The sequence below is a fragment of the Thamnophis sirtalis genome, unplaced genomic scaffold (assembly GCF_051295495.1).
Source record: "Thamnophis sirtalis isolate CommonGarterSnake01/CBP01778 unplaced genomic scaffold, rThaSir2_p1.2 scaffold_3, whole genome shotgun sequence".
Classification (NCBI taxonomy): domain Eukaryota; kingdom Metazoa; phylum Chordata; class Lepidosauria; order Squamata; family Natricidae; genus Thamnophis; species Thamnophis sirtalis.
Genome location: NW_028261383.1, coordinates 34,599,060 through 34,616,763, shown reverse-complemented (window position 1 = coordinate 34,616,763; position 17,704 = coordinate 34,599,060).

Here is a 17,704-nt window from a genome sequence, read left to right as displayed (position 1 = left end):
CCAAAAACGTGTCCACAGAAAACACGAAACGGAGACTTAGCGATTCTCCATGTTAAATAGCTTTCTTGCAATAAACCTTTCTTGGCACACCATGCCCGGCTTCTATTACTGTAGCAGATGAACCACAGTTACCATTCAATTAAGATCACATGAGGTAGTAATTAAAGCCTTAATAGGACCATACCTAGAATACTGCAACCAATTTTGGTCACCACACTATAAAAAAAGAAGTTGAGACTCTAGAAAGTGTGTAGAGAAGAGCAACCAAAATGATTTAAGGGACCTGAAGCTAAAACATACAATGAACGGTTATACAGGAACTGGGCATGGCTAGTCTAGTGAAGAGAAGGACCAGGGGAGACATGATAACAGTGTTCCAATATTTGAGGGGCTGCCACAGAGAAGAGGGGGTCAAGCTATTTTCCAAAGCACCTGAAGGCCAGACAAGGAATAATGGATGGAAACTGATCAAGGAGCGATTCAATCTAGAAATAAGGAGGAACTTTCTGACAGTGAGGACAATCAACCAATGGAACAGCTTTGCCTTCAGAAAGTGGGAGCTTCATCATGGGAAGCTTTCAAGAAGAGACTGGACTGCCATTTGTCAGAAATGATGGTTTCCTGCTTGGGCAGTGGGTTGGACTAGATGACTTACAACGTTCCTTCCAACTCTGGTTATTCTGTATCATCACAGAAGGGACTAATGGAGCAGCAATTTGGATTTGTAAGAAAATTGGAATAAAAAGCCAGTCTTGTACTTACTGACAGGGGAGTGAGCTCTCTTGACACAATTGCTGGACAGTGCTTTAAAAAAATCATGAAACTGAAAGAAAGTGTCAAAAGCAGGATTCCCTTTCTCCCTCTCTGTCTATCCCTAACTCAGTGTTTCTCAACCTGAGTAACTTTAAGATGGTGGACTCCAACTCCCAGAATTCTGTGGCCAGCATGCTGGCTGAGGAATTCTGGTAGTTGAAGTCCACCTATCTTAAAATTGCCAAGGTTGAGAATCACTGCTCTAACCTGACTTTTGAAATTGGTAAGTCCAAAATGGACAGTGCTGTGCCCAGCTACACAAGCCAGTATCCATAGCATTCTCATTTGAACAATAAGAGTTCAGAATAATGCAGGAAGTTAACACCCACCCCTCTCTTAGGAAAATGAGATATTTTAGGAAATATTAAAAGGGCAGAATATTTCCCCCTAAAGGGAGGCAGAAACTCAACCCCTCCCTTGTCAATGGGCCATTAAGGCCTGAGCCAGTCTAATCTACATAACAAAGATATACCTCCTTCAGGCAAAGCCATAATAGGAATCCCAAAGCCATTTCATTATATCACCACCCAGCAAGGCTCAACCAAACTTGGACTCAAAACCCAACGTACAGAGTTGCCCATGCATGGCCCCATGGGAGTCTGACAACCAATCAGAATACAAACTCATATTCAAAAGCCCAGAGATGGCATGAAACCCTGGGACTCTCAGCATCTCTGCCCCTTTTTTCTTCAAGATCTTCATGGCATGTGATTCCCCTTTTCCCCCCAGGACCTCAAACCATGTGGTCCTGTCCACCATTAAAAACCATATTTCCAAGCAGCGTCCATGTTTCCAGTGTTTTTCTCTCCACTTGGAATTGAGCTCTGAAGAACATTTCTTCCAACAATAAGAAAGCTTGCATCAGGCGTTTTGGCAACCAGTAAATAATCCTGTCAACAGGTGGATTATATTGCAGCTCACCTACAAGTAAAGGCAGATAGGATTGCAGGTTTACAACTTAATCCACTGCCTTGCTTATCTGCCCCAAGATATCTAGCCAGAGGCCTTCAAAAGTCACAGCAGATGGCAGCCGTTTGCCTGGGTGCCTACTCTTCACAAAAGCCAAGCTGAGCTGGGCTGATTTGTGCTTAGATAAGCAGCCAGTAGAGAGTCAGTTTGCTGTAAGAGTTATAAGGCATCAGGAGAGAAACTGAGGGACCATGAGTTCTAGTCCTGCCTTGGGCACAAAGCCAGCTGGTTAACAATACAATACAATACAATACAATACAATACAATAGCAGAGTTGGAAGGGACCTTGGAGGTCTTCTAGTCCAACCCCCTGCCTAGACAGGAAACCTTATACTGTTCCAGACAAATGGCTATCCAACATCTTCTTAAAGACTTCCAGTGTTGGGGCATTCACAACTTCTGGAGGCAAGCTGTTCCACTGATTAATTGTTCTAACTGTCAGGAAATTTCTCCTCAGTTCTAAGTTGCTTCTCTCCTTGATTAGTTTCCACCCATTGCTTCTTCTGTTCTGCCCTCAGGTGCCTTGGAGATTAGTTTGATTCCCTCTTCTTTGTGGCAACCGCTGAGATATTGGAACACTGCTATCATGTCTCCCCTAGTCCTTCTTTTCATTAAACTAGACATACCCAGCTCCTGCAACTGTTCTTCATAAGTTTTAGTCTCCAGTCCCCTAGTCATCTTTGTTGCTCTTCTCTGCACTCTTTCTAGAGTCTCCACATCTTTTCTACATTGTGTTGACCAAAACTAAATGCAGTATTCCAAGTGTGGCCTTACCAAGGCATTATAAAGTGGTATTAACACTTCACGTGATGGTTGTCCACTAGGACTCCAAGATCCCTCTCACAGTTACTACTATTGAAGAAGGTACCACCTATTTTGTACCTGTGCATTTCGTTTTTCTTGCCTAAATGTAGAACCTTACTCTTTTCACCATTGAATTTCATTTTATTAGATAGTGCCCAATGTTCAAGTTTGTCAAGATCCTTCTGTATCTTAAGCCTGTCTTCTGGAGTGTTGACTATTCCTGCCAGCTTGGTGTCATCTGCAAATTTGATGAGTTCCCCATTTACTCCCTCATCCAAATCATTGATGAAGATGTTGAAGAGTACTGGGCCTAAAACAGAGCCTTGGGGTACTCCACTGCATACTTCCCTCCATGTAAATGCAGATCCATTGAGGATTACACATTGAGTGTGGTTGGTCAGCCAGTTGCAAATACATCTCGTGGTGGTGCTGTCCAACCCACATTCTTCTACTTTATCTAGTAGTAGGTTATGGTCTATCTTATCAAACTATATCGACGGCATTCCTCTGGTCCACTAATTTTGTCGCTTTGTCTAAGAATGCAATAAGAATGCAATAACCTTGGGTCAATCACTTTTTCTCAGTGAAGGAGGCAAGAATATTTCTGGCAATCTGACCGAGGTGGGATCCTACTGGTTAAACAACCGGTTCGCTTTGCTCGCTCATAAGTATTTTTTGACTATAAGACACACCTGGAGTATAAGACACACCAAGATTTCAAAGGGAAAACAAAACAAAAATAGTTTTTTTCCTCAGCACCCAGGAGCACTCTGCAGGCCTTCCAAACCCTATGTGCATCCAATTTTTGCAATAAATAAATAAATAAATAAATGGGCCCATTTTTGTCCTCTCCAGCCCCCAAGAACACTCTGCAAGGCTCCTAAACCCTCTTCCCACCACGTTTTTGTGGAAAATGGGTCCGTTTTTGGCCTTCCAACACCCCCATGCTTCCCATTTTTGCCCTCTTCAACCCCCAGGAGCACTCTGCAGGCCTCCCAAACCCTCTGCATGCCCTGTTTTTGTGAAAAACGGGCCCATTTTTTGAAAAAATGGTACACGGGAGCAGAGTTTCGAGGCCAAAAAAAAGAGGCTGTTTTCGGTGTATAAGACGAACCAACATTTCCACCCTCTTTTTTAGGGCGGGGAGTGCATCTTATATTCCGAAAAGTAACATAGCTTTTTTTTTTTGGCTCCATTGTAACTTCAAACAGTTGTTAAGCAACTACTCATAAGCCAAGGATTACCTTTATATTAGGAAGCCTATTGACCTGCATTGCTGTCCTTCATGCACAGGTGAAAGCATTCAGAACCACCATTAACCTAGCACTGCAAGGCATTATAATTTAATCATTTAATAATAACCCTGTTTCTTGTTACCATTTTTACATTTGGGTCAAAATCAGGGCTGGGTTTCGACCGGTTCGCACCGGTCCCTGCGATCCGGTTGGTCGCCGAACCCGGAAGTAAGTAACTTCCGGGAACGGCGAAGCCCCCCCCCCCGCGCCCGCGCGCGCCCACACACCCGCGCCCGCTCCTTACCCGGTTTTTTCAAATTTCGCGCTTTCCACGCATGCGCAGAACGCCTGCGCGATCCTCCAGGAGCAGCTGGAGCATCGCGCAGATGCTAGTACGCATGCGCGCGCCGCGTGCGCGAGGACGCCGCGTGCGTGCGTGAGGACGCCGCCGGCCTCGTTCCAACCGGTTGGAACGGGGCAAGAAACCCACCCCTGGTCAAAATCAACCAGCCACAACAAAGAAATGCACTACTACCGGTATATGTCAAACTGATGCCTGACATCCTCAGGAAATGTTGTGGTTGCACTTCCTAGAATGGCCACTCAACATGCTATAGGGAACTTCCATTCTCACAACTGAAAAATATAGGAGTCACATGACAAAAAGTGAAAGCAGTAAGAGAAGCCACATTCACGCTCATATATTTGGGGTACTATACATTCCATTTTTTAAAAAATGACTCCATTGTTGTTGCGGCAACCGTTTTAAAAAAACAACAACAACCTTTGCCAACCAGCATTTAAACAAGTAAAAACATGAATGGTAGGTAGACTTAAAAGTACCATTTACTTTCTTGGCCTAAAGTTGTTATCCAGATCTGTGTTTGGTGATTCCTCACTCTGTATTTGTTTTAGGAAATATTACAATATCACTGTGGCACTTGGATTAAATGGGATTTCAGCCTGCAGCGGAATATGACTGATTGAGTGTGGCTTTCCTTTGATTGATGGCATGCCATCAAGTCGTTTCTGACCCCTAGCAACCACATCGATTTTCTTTGGGGTGATTTATCCCTAATCCATTCTTTCATATCACCCAAGGATGCATTCCTTGCCACTATAACCGAGTCCAACCTCTTTGCTTCTGGTTGTTCTCTTCTTTGCTTTCCTACCACCTATCTCAGCATTACAACTGTCAGGGTCCCAACAGATGCTCTGATTAAATCATTAGATTTAATTAAATCTAAATTAAATCTCAAGCCCCTAACCCCAATCATGACCCTGTTTCCCCCATTCCCCAGGGTGTGTAATCAATCACATTCACCAACGGGGCAATTTCCTGAGTTGTAGAAATCACTCCCCTCCGGGCTGCTGTAAGTAACCCTGGGATACAGCCTTGAGAGAGATAAGTCTGGAATGTGCATCTGTCTTTTGCTGCCATGCCGTTTCATCCGTTTCCCATCCCCCCTATCCTATGGCAACTCAAGAGCAGGCCAGGGATGCTTTGCGAGTTGACAATAGCCTTTTCCGGAGAGCTGGTCTTCATATAATATGTCCAAAGTAGGATAAATCAAGTTGGTCATTTGTGCTGCGAGTGGAACTCAGGTTGATTTGTTTAATTGTTTGTTTGTTTTGTTGGGTGTTGGTGGTATTCTCGGGAGTCTTCTCTGATACCATCAAGATACCATCAAAGATGTTCCACACAGCTCTCCTCAATGCAACCTCAACATATTTAGAGGAGATCAGCAATTGTATTTATACTTTTCTACCTCAACCACAGAAGTCTCACATTCCAACTCAATCGGAAGCCACATGCAAGGATGGTTTAAAAAAAGGAGTGGCAGAACCAGGGGTGTGTTGCTGCCGACCTTACTACCAGTTCAGTGCACACGCAATTTTGCTCCGCGCGTGTGTGTGCATTTGATCATAGATGCAATAAAAATTGCTCTGCGCATGCACAGAAGCAAAAAAAAAAAAAAGATGGCACCACCGTAGGGAGAAATGGTTCAAGGGCATGGCAGGCCTGGCTCAGTGGTGGTTCCCGTGACCCAGGCTGCCAAACTACTACCAGTTCAGCTGAACCGGTCCAAACCAGTAGGAACCCACCACTGGGCAGAACCTGAGGGCAGAGTCAAAGGAGGAATCAGTCTAGAGTCAATACATAGCCAGGTCCAAAATCTAGGTCCAAAATAGTGCTAACCATTAGATGAGTCGATTCCTGTGCATAGTTTAATTGGAATTTCACATGTGGTCCTGTCTTTCCCGCCTGACCAAATGACTAAAGACCATTTAAATATTGTAACATAATTACTCTTTATGTTCAAGAAGCAAGACTTTGTTTAGATACTTAAATAATTCCTCTATTATAATAATTCTTTATTTATTGAAGCTTAAAAGCGTAGAACTACTATCTGTAGCAGTGGTAGATTCCTGGTGGTACGGCCCAATATGGCTGTACCGGTAGTAGCCGGGAGCAGCAGTCACTGTACCGGTACGGTGGCTCATTTGGCCCATCCACCTGCCCGCGTTCCATAGCTGTTTATAACGCGACTGACCAATTGCCCACAGCTTTTGGCGTCTGTGCGACCTCCGCCGAGCAGCTGGGTGTCACAGGGCGGTGGCATGTCCCACTAGGACACCCGGCCCCATGTGCAGCACACCAATTGTGACAGGATCCGGAACCCACCACTGGTCTGTAGTTTTATTTTTATATTTTTATCCCAGCTTTTATCATTTTTATTATAACTCCTCTTCCTACTATTTTCCCCACAGCATCCCTGTAAGATGGATTGGACTGAAGGAAAGTTACTGGCCCAAAGTCACCTAACTGGCTTTTATGCCTAAGGCAGACTAGAATTCAACAGTCTTGTGGTTTCTAGGCTGGTACCTTAACCACTATACCAAACAGGCTGTAGTTTTGCAATCCTCTATTCCACCCAGCAATTCTCATCAGAAGTTGAAAGGCTGAGGGTTCACTGGCAAAATTTCACCCATCTTAAGCAGAAACCACAAAAACCACATTCCACCTGCTGTATTTAAAATGAATTCTGATATTACATTAGCAGCTTTCACAATGGATCCACCTTTGCCAATGTGGTTGTTGTCAAGACATCTTGGGATTTCTACTCAAAAATTCCCAGACAGCAAGATGAAAAAATTGCTCTACATGAGTGTAATCTTCCCATATTCTCAATAAGGTGGAGATAGCATCAATGCATGGGTTGACACTGTCCGCTCTCTGATTGGACGGAGTCTGATTAATAATTAATTAATATCCTTTATAACCTGCCCTTGTGAGTGGATTCACCCAGCTTTCTGACTCAGTCCACTCTGGCACGGTCGTGTTATCCAATTGATCTCTCTAGATTTGGTTCATCTCAGACAAATTGATTCGGAATAGCCATACCCTTACTGGGATTCGAACCTGTGCTGTATTGCATCTTAGGCAGATGTGTTAACCACTAAGTTCTACTCCTTATCAGCTGAGCCGGGGTGAAGGTATCCATTTAGAGTTACAACCCCCGGTATGCCCAAATATGGGAGGAAGTTCACTACTTCCATTCTCTGTCCATCGGCTCATCACAAGAGACCATCCAGACAGAAACCCAGTATTTTTACTGTTGCCGTTTGTTACATTTGTGTTGTATTTGTGCTGATAAATAAATAAAGGGAGACTAGTATAGATCTATTTCAAGCTATTTAGCTCTCATCAGCTAGCCTCCCATGTTTGGGCATACCGGGGGTTGTAACTCACTCACTCACTCTCTCTCTCTCTCTCTCTCTCTCTCTCTCTCTCTCTCTCTCTCTCTCTCTCTCTCTCTCTCTCTCTCTCTCTCTCTCTCTCTCTCTCTCTCTCTCTCTCTCTCTCTCTCTCATCTATCTATCTATCTATCTATCTATCTATCTATCTATCTATCTATCTATCTATCTATCTATCTATCTATCTACCTTTCACCCTGGCTTGGCTGATAAGGAGTCGAGCCCTGTAGTTCAGTGGTTAACACATCTGCCTAAGAGGCAATACAGCACAGGTTCGATTCCCAGCAAGGGTATGGCTAGCTAATGAGAGCTAAATAGCTTGAAATAGATCTATACTAGTCTCCCTTTAATTATTTATCAGCACAAATATAACACAAATATAACAAAGGCAACAGTAAAAATATTGGGTTTCTGTCTGGATGGTCTCTTGTGATGAGCCGAAGGACAGAGAATGGAAGTAGTGATCCTCCTCCCATATTTGGGCATACCAGGGGTTGTGACTTTAAATAAATAAATAAATAACTATAACTATAACTATAACTATAACTATAACTATAACTATAACTATAACTATAACTATAACTATAACTATAACTATAACTATAACTATAACTATAACTATAACTATAAAACTATATAACTATAACTATAACTATATGTGTGTGTGTGTGTGTGTGTATGTATGTATGTATGTAATTGGAAACATTTAATTCCTTGAAAAGAGCCCTCTGTAAGAGGAGCATATAAACAAACCTACAAGGTCTATTTTATAAGCCTTAAAGTTCACAATGCAGTTCATCGAGATCATATGTTGTCTTGTCAATTAAACCTTATACTGCTATTGGCTACAGGCTTCATAGGCTTTCCTCAAGCCTCTGAGAGGGCGAAAATGGCCTCCCGAAGCTCCAGAGGCCCTCTGGAGGGTGGAAACTGGCCAGTTTCTGGTAGACCCGTTTTTTGCCCTCTCTGAGCCTTCATGCACGCAATGCACTTACCTGCATCCAAAACGGGCTGCGGGGGAACTCCTGGGAGGAGAGTGGCGGGGTGTGCATGGCCAGCCAGGAGTGGGATTTGGAGGTTCTCCAAACTGCACAGAATCTTAGGTAGAGGTTCTCCTGAACCCTGCAAACTCCCAGCAGCCCATCCCTAACAAATATCCTTTCCCCTTAAAGTTAATTCTCGTTAAATTAGTCAAGTTAGTCAACAGGAGGTCAAAACATCTCTGATAAAACTGGGGCTGGGTTTATATCAGGGTTTATTTTCAGATTCCTCTACCTTTAAAATTGCTGATGGGGAGTGGGAAAACACATCCATCAATCACTTTTTTTTTTTTTAGCAAATGTAATTTAATACTCATACAATATATTATTCTTGACTGCCAGGGTTGGTGCATTCCAGGTTCCACCAATTAAACAGGAGCACACCTTCTATGGAGCAGTGTCTGCCCTCTAGAATAAGATTTTCCCCCTCCCCAATTTGAATGGTTCCCACACCTCTAGCGTTTCAAAAGGGTTTAAACACCTGGATCCTTGCCCAGGACTTTGGAGAGAACGACTGACACCCTTTCTTCCTTCCATTCCCTTATTTTCTGGCCATCATTCTTTGGTCTTGCGCTGTTCCTGTATTGTTCTTTGTTTTAAAATGTTTTAACAAGTGTAAACCACCCAGGTTGCTGGAAATTGGCCAGCCTATACATTTTAGAAATTACAGGTACTCCTTGACTTAACAACAATTTGTTTAGTGATTGTTCAAAGTTACAATGGCACTAAAAAAAGACTTGACAGTTTTTCACACTTACGACCCTTGCAGCATCCCTATGGTCACGTAATCAAAATTTGGACGCTTGGCGACTCATATTTATGATGGTTGCAATGTCTTGGGATAATGTGATCACCTTTTGACAAGCAAAGTCAATGGGAAAGCCAGATTCATTTAGCAACTGTGTTACCAACTTAACCACTGCAGTGATTCACTTAACAACATTATGAAAGGTCGTAAAATGGGCCAATGCTCACTTAACAAGTGTCCCACTTAGCAATAGAAATTTTGGGCTCAGTTGTGGTCATAAGTTGAGGACTTCCTATATTCTATTTACAGTTCACATTATGTATGACATAAGGTTGCAGAGACATCACCCTGCCAACAAAAGTGGGCATGGTCATGGCTACGGTTTTCCCAGTTGCAATGTATGTCTGTGAAAGTTGGACCATAAGGAAGGCTGAATGCCAGAGAATGGAGGCCTCTGAACTATGGTGCTCGAGAAGACTCCTGCAAGTCCCTTGGACTGCAAGGCGATCAAACCGGTCAGTCCTAGAGGAGATCAACCCTGACTGCTCTTTAGAAGACCAGATCCTGAAGATGAAACTCATATACTTTGGCCACCTAATGAGAAGGAAAGACTCTCTGAAGAAGAGCCTAATACTGGGAATGACTGAGGGCAAAAGAAGGAGGGGACGACAGAAAATGAGGTGCTGGATGGAGTCACCGAAGCAGTCAGTATGAGCTTAAATGGACTCCAGAGGATGGTAGAGGACAGGAAGGCCTGGAGGAACATTGTCCATGGGGTCACAATGGATCGGACACGACTTCACAACAACAAGAAGGTTGCAGAACAGCCAGAAAAGTCAAGGCAGAAACATTTGTTAACCACTCACAATTACAACATTCAATTCTGACAGCTATGAAGCAGCTGACAAACAATAGGGGAATATTGCTTGCAAATCAGGTCCCACCCACTCTCATCTCAGACCACTCTCACAAATGGAATGCCAGGTGTTACGTAGAGGCATTGCAGACTTCAACAGGAAAGCTTGTCCGGACACAATTAGATTGAATTTTGAGGAAGCAGACAAGCAGGCAAACCAATTTGTGACTCACTTCCTAAGTAACGGTTTCCAGAGAGGCAGTTATCTTAATCTTTAGTAGGAAAAAAGGTGCAGGCTCTAGCGATGTCTTAAATACTTACAGCAGGTTTCCCCTTCACATACAATTTTACAGGTTGCCATTTGGTTCATCCAGTGCAGTATTTTACTCTCTGCCTCCAATGAAGTGAATCCATAAACCATGATGATCCTTCTGTTAGTCTTTAAATTGCTGAGACCCTTGGTTGTTTTCAGTTTGATCTGTAGGAAGTTATTACCCAGCCCTCTCCCAGAAAAATGAAATATCCTAGGAAATATTGAAAAGGCAGAATATTTCTCTGGACGTGAAAAGAGAGAAATGTATTTTAGAGAGAGAATAGCTCCCTGCAGCTTCCTGCCCCCACCCACTTTGTCAATGGGCCATTAAGAAGGCCAAGCCAATCCCTTTACATAATAAAGAGTTCTCCCCTTCAGCTCCAGGGGGGTGGGATTAAGGCATGATAATATTGGCCCTTTACCCAACTCCCCACATTGCATCTGAGAACTCAACCAAACCTGGATTCAAAACACAGCCTAGAGAGTTGCCCCTGCATGGCCCCATGGGAGTCTGACAACCAATCAGAATACGAGCTCAAGATCAAAGCCAGAGAGGGCATAAAACCAGGGACTCAGCATCTCAGCTTTCTTTCTCTTCTCTTTTTCTCCATTAACATTGAAGCATGCGATCACCTTTTCTGTTCAGGACTCAAGCCATGTGGTCCTGTTCACCATTAAAACCATCTTTCCAAGCAGCCTCCATGTCTCCAGTGTCTTTTTCCCCACTTGGAGCCGAACCCAGAAGGACATTTCTTCCAACAAATCATTGCAACAGGAGGCACAGTTGTAGAAGAGACTATATCACTTCAGACGGCAGGGCGTGAATCAGATCTGAACCAGGCTGTTTTTCTACATCAAGGAGAAAACATATCCTTCTCAGCAATCAGAGGAGTGGGGGGCTCAATTTTGTTTCACTTTAAAACATTCGGTTGGAAGAAATGTCCATGTCATGCCTGCATTTATATTCCTTTTAGAATTTTGGCCTGCCACACTTTCTCTTATTTCATTATGCTGTTTCTTTAGTATAGTTGATGGGAGGAGGGAATAGACAGGAGTGAGATTGTGGAATGTATTGTTTTCATTCTTTACTAGAAGCCAAGGTCATCCTTTGTCTCCGTACTTTGACACCTGACCGGAAGCAGCTAGGTTTGGATGCCAGCGTGAAAGAAGATTGGACCATGTGATGGATTGTGGGTGTGGGGACAAGATCATGAACTTTTAATTGGGTGGAATTCTGATGTCATTTCCAGTATTGGGATTAACACAGATGTGCCTAAGATGTCTGCTTATTAAATTGGAACTTTAAGGATAGTTTTGCCTTGGTCTCTGATTTAATTCTACATGATACTTGGAATGCTGACAGTCCATCTGGGATCAGTTGCAAGTGGGGAAAAAGACACTGGGAACATGGGGGCTGTTTGGAAAGATGGTTTAATGATGGACAGGACCACATGGCTTGGAACTCCTGGGTGAAAAAGAGAAGAGATGCTGAGAGTCTCTAGGTTTTATGCCCTCTGTTGGGCCCCACCTCAAGAGTTTCCTGTTCCTGTATAAGAAATGTATCCCATTGGCTGTCAAACTCCCAGAGGGCGGGGGTCTCAGCTAACTTTGTAGGCTGTGTGTATTCCAGGCTTGGGTAATACAATCTCCCCAGGTGTCATGTGATGAGTTCTGTTGCTAGATGGGTAGAGGGCTAATCCTACCTTTGTTGGATCTTGGGTGAGGGAATTTGTTTATGAATAGACCTAGCTATCTCTTTATCTCTTAAGTGCTGACATCTGCTGTGGGCTATTGAGGATGGTGGGAGTTATTAAGAGTGAGTCTGCTTCCTGCCTAAAAAAAACATGTTTCTTCCTTTCTCATCCAGGGAAATATAGTATTCAGCCTTTTTAATATTTCCTATAATATTACATTTTTCTAGGAGAGGGGTGGGTGCCAACTTTGTACAATTCAAATAACATTTTGTCACCTCCAGCGATACACTGCAGAATTCCCATCACTGCAATCAACTTCATCATTCGAGTGCAGTAAAAGCATGGATGAAGAACATAAACTCCCAACTATTCAGGAAAAGTAAAAAGTGCCTAAAATGCAGACTTGGTTTTGCACTGTGGTATAGCTAAATGTCTATGGAGATTCTCAGTCTGTCAACCTTAAAGCTGACATGACCGAAGCCATCTTTGAGCTTCAATGTTGCGACACTGGAGCTGAGGGATAGGGAGGTGAGAATAGAGATAGCTGGTATTTTGTAGCCAAAACAAAATACTTTCTCTTGGGAACCAAGGACATTCTCATACCTGGTCAGAGGAAGGAGGAGTGATGTCACCAGACAACCAGCCTTGACTGGACCATGTGACTAATTGTTTGGGGAGGGCGGAAACTTTCTTTTAATTAGGTGAAAACCACAGGAACCTTCAGAGACGGTTTTCACTGGAACTGGGCCAATAAGATATATCCAAATAAAACTATTATTTGAGGTATCTACCTGTCTCAGTTTTGTTTGCCGTGGGTATATTACTTGGAACCTTGACAGAGTCAGTCATCCAGATCATGGTTGTCCCAAAGGTGCTTTTTAAAGAAACAACTGGATTTTCTTGTTTTTCTTAGAAGACGTTTCGCTTCTCATCCAAGAAGCTTCTTCAGCTCTGACTGGATAGCCCCACCATCCAGTCAGAGCTGAAGAAACTTCTTGGATGAGAAGCGAAACATCTCTCAAGAAAAATAAGAAAGTCCAGTTGCTTCTTGAAAAAGCACCTTTGGTCCATTGTGGTATGTTTTTTTAAAAATTATTGACTTCTGCATCACCTCCTACACCAGCGATGGTGAAACTCTGACATGCATGTTACGGGTGATAAGCCACATTATTTTCAGTGACATGCCAGCACGCCTCATTTTGCTGTTTTCTGAGGTTGCAGAGCCCACAGGGGAACATGGCGCACTCTTGGGACAGCCTTTGGACCTTCTGGAAGTCCCACAAAAGAGCCAGGCTCTCAAGTGGCCTCTGGAGCTTCCAAAAAAGCACATACAATGGGACCTCAGGTCACGAAAGAGTTCTGACCACGACCAAATTGGGTGCCGACCAAAAAATCCGCTATATGTCTCACTCTGTTCATGAACACATCCTCAGGTGGTGATCAACACAGCCGCAGTGGTTTCCCCTTCTGTGCCTTTTTTGTGTGTTCACGCGCATGCGCAGTGTCATGACCAAATTGGGTGCCAACCGAAGTCCTGGAACGGATTACGGTCGGGACCTGAGGTCCCACTGTATGCTTTCCAGTATTTTTCAGAGGCTGCAATGCCCATGCAGGAGTATTTTTTGAAGTTTCCAGAGTGAAAGCCTCTTGTAACTTGGAGCTGTCTTCCATAGGCATTTTTCCCCCTGAGAGGTACTTGGGGCTGGGAAAGAATGTTTATTTCACAAAGCACTGTACAATTTCAAATAACAGCAAACACAAATAGTCCTCGACTTTCAGCCATTCACTTAGTGACCTAAGTTACAACGGCACTGAAAAGTGACTTATCATTTTTCAAACTTACTATTGTTGCAGCATCCCCACAGTCATGTGATCAAAATGTGGATGCTTGCAACTGCCCGGCATTTATGATGGTTGCAGTGTTCCAGGGTCATGTAATCATCTTTTGCAACCATCTGATAAGCACACTGTCTCACTTAGCAATGGAAATTTTGGGCCTAATTGCGGTCATAAGTCAAGAACTATCTGCACTTTTAAACTAATCATTTCAAACAATAATGAATACTTCAGAAATGTGGCCCGAGGCACTTGCTCTGTTTACAAGCTGTTTACAAACCATTGTGCTTTTAAATGTTTAATTGAAAGTGAGATCAACCATAGTTAAATGACTAAATCATGTAGATTCAGCTGTGCCCTATCTTTTAGAGAAATAGATAATCTGCAACAATTCAATATGCACTGTATGTATCACAGCAGTTTTAACATAACATAAGAGCCGAGGTTGGCGCAGTGGTTAGGGTGCAGTACTGCAGGCCACTTCAGCTGACTGCTATCTGCAGTTCAGCGGTTCTAATCTCACCGGCTCAAGGTTGACTCAGCCTTCCATCCTTCCGAGGTGGGTGAAATGAGGACCCAGACTGTGGGGGTGATATGCTGACTCTGTAAACCGCTTAGAGAGGGCTGAAAGCCCTATGAAGCGGTATATAAGTCTAACTGCTATTGCTATTGCTATACTTTCCTTAAGAGTTCTATGGTTAACTGAAAAATACAATTTTTAAAGTTTTTAAAAATGGGGATCTAAATACCCCAACACAGGGAAAGAGGACCAGACTAACCTTACAAAGCATGAAACTGAAAAAGGGACAGGCAAGGGAAAAAAAGAAATGTATCTTTTCACATGTCAGCCTCCTCTTTCTGAAAACAATATATACTCCATTCCCACATCACAAATATTCTTTATATTTAGCTTTTTAGATATACAACATACAGATCCATCTAAAATAAACCGTTTGAAAGAGCACAAGGTTAAAAAACAAATTCTAAGTATTTAAAGCCTGAAAATAGATTTTTTTGCGGAGGCTGGTTTTGGTGGAGCTAAATCACAGTCCCTTTTCTGTTTTCCTGCTTTGTTTCTTTGGACAACAAGGGAGAATCTTTCATTAAACGAGTCCGGGGTGAAATTCAGCAGATTCTGGAGAACCAGTAGCAGAAATTTTGAGTAGTTCGGAGAACCAGCAAACCTTTGGCTGGCCCGAGTGTGGGGTGGGAATAGATATTCTGCAATATCATTCCCCTGCCATGCCCACCAAGCCACGCCCACAGAAGTGGTAGTAAAAAAATTTGATTTTCACCATTGAACAAGTCTGCAACCTTGGCAAAGCTACCAGTAAGTGCCAAGTGCCGGAGTTTTGATCACATTAATATTTCTCATTTCCTGTGAAATTCATAATTTGTGAATTATGAACATTTTATTTCTTTAATGTCCTAGACCTGTTATGGGGGAAATCTCAAAGTATAATCAGGATGGAGTGATAAAGAAAATGGCCGAAGCTTTCAAAATAAATAGATTAAGAAGTATGGTGCTATTATTCTGCTTTTTGTATTCTGAAACAGTAGTAAGCAGAAAGTGGAATGCAAAAAAGACATTTTGAAACAAATCATCACTATTTTTTGGAAAGAAGTGAGGAAGAAAGAAAGAAGTACATTTTCTCAATAGTTCCTCCTTAAAGAGGGTCAAATTAAATCCCTTAAATTCTTAAGACGTCCTACGAATTTAACATCAGCAAGTTTCAGCATTGCTCCTTCCATAGCTCCGCATGGAAAGGGCCTCAATGAAGGAAAATGTATTCAAGAAACTCTTCTAAAATGTGCACCTTTATTATTTCAAGATTTGCTAAATAAAGGTGATATTATTAAACATATTTCTGATTTACCAGTTAGCAGAAATACCATTAAAGACCGAGAGATGACAATAATCTTCAAAGAATATCCATTAAAAGGTGGCTTAGATATTTATAAATGTTTCAATTTATCTTGATGAAACTACTGATGTCAGCTCAATTTTCCAATGCTCAAACAATGAGAGAAGAGCTGGTAAACCTAGAAACAGTATTAATAAATATATCCAGGAACAAAGTAAGCAGTTATAAAAATACTTTTTTTACAAATACTTGTAAAATAAGCAATGTTGTAAAAATAGTTCATGGCCTATGCTTTGTTATGTCTAAAGTTGTTTCTGTGATGACAGATGGGACACCCAATATGATGGTGGTGGTGGTGGAAAGGATGGATCCGTGAAACTGTTTACGAAGATTTTGGACAGCGAGATGTGTTGTTTCATTGCATTATCCACCAGAAGGTGTTGTGTGCCAAGGCCGGATTCACAGAACTACATGATGTAATGACAACAAAAATAGCCAATTTTATAGCTGCTTAATCCCTCCACAAGCAGAATTTTCTGCACAGGAAGTTGAACCAACTTATAGCAGACTGCTGATGCACAAACTGAGGTGGTTGTGGGAAAGATTTGTGCAGCGCTATGAAGAAATTAACTTATATGTCAGAGTATAAAAAATGAAAGTGTTTCATCAGTTCAGGGACTGTACATGACTCAGCACATTGATGTTTTTACAGACATAAAGTTAGGCAAGGTTTTGACAAAAGTATCGATGTTATGTTTGGATACATAAAAGCCTTTGAAACTAAACTTCAAATTTTCAAATGTCATGTGGGGACAAAAACCTGTAACTATTTTCAATGATTACCGTATTTTTCAGAGTATAAGACGCACCTTTCCCCCCCAAAAAGGGGGTGAAAATCTGGGCGTGTCTGTACAGCGTTTTTGGCCTTCTCAAACCCTGCCCCCATTGCAAAAATGGATGCGCAGAGGGTTGGGGAGGCCATAAATGAGCGAAAAACGGGCCATTTTTGTATGTGTCCCTACCTACTTTGGCGGGACATTAATCTTGGCATTAAACATTAAAACACATAAAAGAAACTGGGTAACACGAAGTTAGTGCTGCTTGCTTGGATTTACACTGCACAAAATATCTATCTTCAATTTCAGACTTATCTATTGGAACTCGACAACAAAACTCATTCACTGATGTTAATCAAATTAAATGCGTGTTTGATATTTCCCACTTCCAATCAAAATTACTAATAAAAGTAATTTTGAGTGCACTATTCTAAGCCCAATGATCAGGGTGTGTATTATTTTCTATCTTTTAGATTTTTTTCATTATTTTACATGGATTATATTTTTGTTATTATTTATTGTTTGTTTAGGTAATATGGATTAGTTCTCAACTGATGACCGTATTAACACCAGAATTTGTTGATAAGGTGGAGGTTAAATGTGTCCCACCCAACCTTACCACTTTTTTTTTGCAGTGCTTAAGCAAATCACCAGTTGTTAAGGGAATCATGAGGTCATTAAGCGAATTCAGCTTCCCGACTTTGTCAGAAGACAGCTGGTAAGATCGCAAACGGTCATCGCAAGATCCTGGGATGCTGCACCTGTCATTAAGCAGCCCTCGTGGCACAGTGGTTAGAATTCAGTATTGCAGGCTAACTCTGCCCACATCCTGCAGTTCAATGCTGACAGGCTTGAGGTCGACTCAGCCTTCCATCATTCTGAAGGTCAGTAAAATGAGGACCCAGATTGTTGGGGGCAATATGTGGACATTGTAAA